The sequence below is a fragment of the Chaetura pelagica genome, unplaced genomic scaffold (genome assembly GCF_000747805.2).
Source record: "Chaetura pelagica isolate M959 unplaced genomic scaffold, ChaPel_1.0 scaffold47, whole genome shotgun sequence".
NCBI classification, from domain to species: Eukaryota; Metazoa; Chordata; class Aves; order Apodiformes; family Apodidae; genus Chaetura; species Chaetura pelagica.
The window spans coordinates 826,326-828,313 of NW_009954140.1; the positions used below are offsets into that span (position 1 = coordinate 826,326).

General features: G+C 54.0%; 1 protein-coding gene across 1 annotated transcript in view; it reads left to right on the forward strand.

Annotated features, from left to right (window-relative positions):
* Positions 1–1,988, forward strand: part of FADS6 (fatty acid desaturase 6) — a 19,751-nt gene that overhangs the window by 12,939 nt on the left and 4,824 nt on the right. The window lies entirely within an intron of this gene.

Below are 1,988 nucleotides of genomic sequence, written 5' to 3' on the forward strand. Positions count from 1 at the left end.
GGTGACAGAGGCAGGGTTTGCCTGCAGATGGAGCTCCTTGCTCGGCAGGCTCAGGGAAAGGGTTGGGGTGAGGTGTTAATCCCCACGAATTTCCTTCTTAAGGATCCCAGGGCTCTGCCAGACCCCGAAAGGAAAAGAAGGTGCTTATGCTCTCCCTGATGAGGAGAGGATGGTGGTAATTAAGCCCTCATTAAGGTAATTACCCAAATATGCTAGACCTGAAAGGGGTGGGGAAACCCTCACCCAAACCCAGGTATTAAACAAGCTCTGTCCCCCCCCCAACCACAGTCTTGGGGTGCAAATACTGAGACTTTTACAAGCTCATCAGCTCCTGGGACCCTTGTGCTGCCTGGGTGAGTTGTGGTTACAGGGTTGGCAGCTGCTGGGCAAGAGCTCTCACTGCTCCAGGGATTACACTGATCCCCTCCAGCTGCCCTGTGTGTGCTGAAGGATTTCTGAGTCTTTAATGTGTTTTTCCTGCTAAATTCTTTGTGTCTGTGGTGCAAGGGACCACTCAGCATTTTGCTTTCATCCCTAAAATCTCAGCTGGGTCAGTGGGATTGGAGGCCTTGGCTTGTGTGTGGTGAAAAATCTAGTGTAAATTTGGATTGAAAAGTTTCTTCTGTAAGGCAGCAAGAGAGTGGATTTAGGGCTACAACCCTGAATCTGCTTCCTTCCTTATGGCTTTGAAGACTCTCCTTTTGGCTGCTGCTCCCCTGTGGGGACCTCAAATCCCACCTTTGCTGCACCCTAGAGCAAGAAGTTCTTATGGGTTTGAAACCCAGAAACCAAAAGTCAGTCTCTCCTGTGGAGTTTTCAACCCACTATTCCTCCACTTCTCCCAGGTGGTCTCTGGTCCTGGTGCCCTGGGGCTGGGTGATGCCAGGTGTCTGCCTCTGCACACCTGCACTCTCTGTGCCAGCTGTGGTGGGATCCTGGTGGCTCATGTTTGTTTTGGACGTGGGGCTGATCCCCATCTCCTCCTCCTCCTCAGCTGCTGCTGCATGACCAGTTCAGCCCCGTCCTGCACTGGGGCAATGGCAGCTTTGCCACTGCTCACCTTCTGCCACATGGAACAGCAGCCTTGGAGCAGGGCTCTCACTGTGCTGCCACCATCCCTTGCAGTGACTTCCGAGGTGACAAAGGTAATGAAAGCACAGGACTGGAGCAGACCCAGTAGCCCCCCCCGTGCACCCCTAGGGTCTTGCCCCCTCCTGGCAGCACCCATGGGTGCTCTCCCCAGCTGCTTCCCTCTCTAACGAGCTGTGTTGTGTCTCTGAGTGAATCCCTGCCCTGCAGCTTCCAAGGAAGCTGCTTGAATTTGTCACTGTGCCTGGCTCTGGAGATGCTATTTCATAACCCAAGCTCTAACAGCAGAAATGAAACCTCAGCAGGTCTCTAATGCACCTTTGGCTCTACTGATGTTGCAGTCAGTACGATTTTTAATTTATTATTAATGTTATTTATAGCTGCAGGAGTGGGCTTGTCCTGGAGGCACCGAGCCTGCCCCAGTTTGGGGCTGGGGGACCCCAGTGGTGGCTGCAGCAAACCTGCCTTGGCTGTGGATTTACCTGGTGTCAGGGTTGTCAAGGTTTTGGTGGATGTGTGGAGCTGATTTGGGTTTTTGCTCAGAGAAATAACGAAGCAAGAAGAAATCCAGCACCACAGTGCAAAGTGCTGTGTGTTTAGTGCCCTTTAACGTGTCCCCCCATAAAGAAATGGGGCTCAGGAGGGTCCTGCTCTGTGCACTGACAGCCCCAAGTCCTGCGGGGTGCTGAGGCTGGATGATTCTCTTTTCTTTTTGTGAGCTGGCGATGGAAAAGGGAGGGAATTCTTACTGAATTTCTGAAAACAGCTCGGAAGGGAAGAGAAGCAGGACCCTGGGGGGTCAGGGCCGGGTGGCACCGCTGCCGGGCACAGCCTGGGCGGGCAGGAACCGCCGTGCTCTGCCCCTCCCTCCGCAGCCCGCCCCCCGCTCGGGGGGCAAA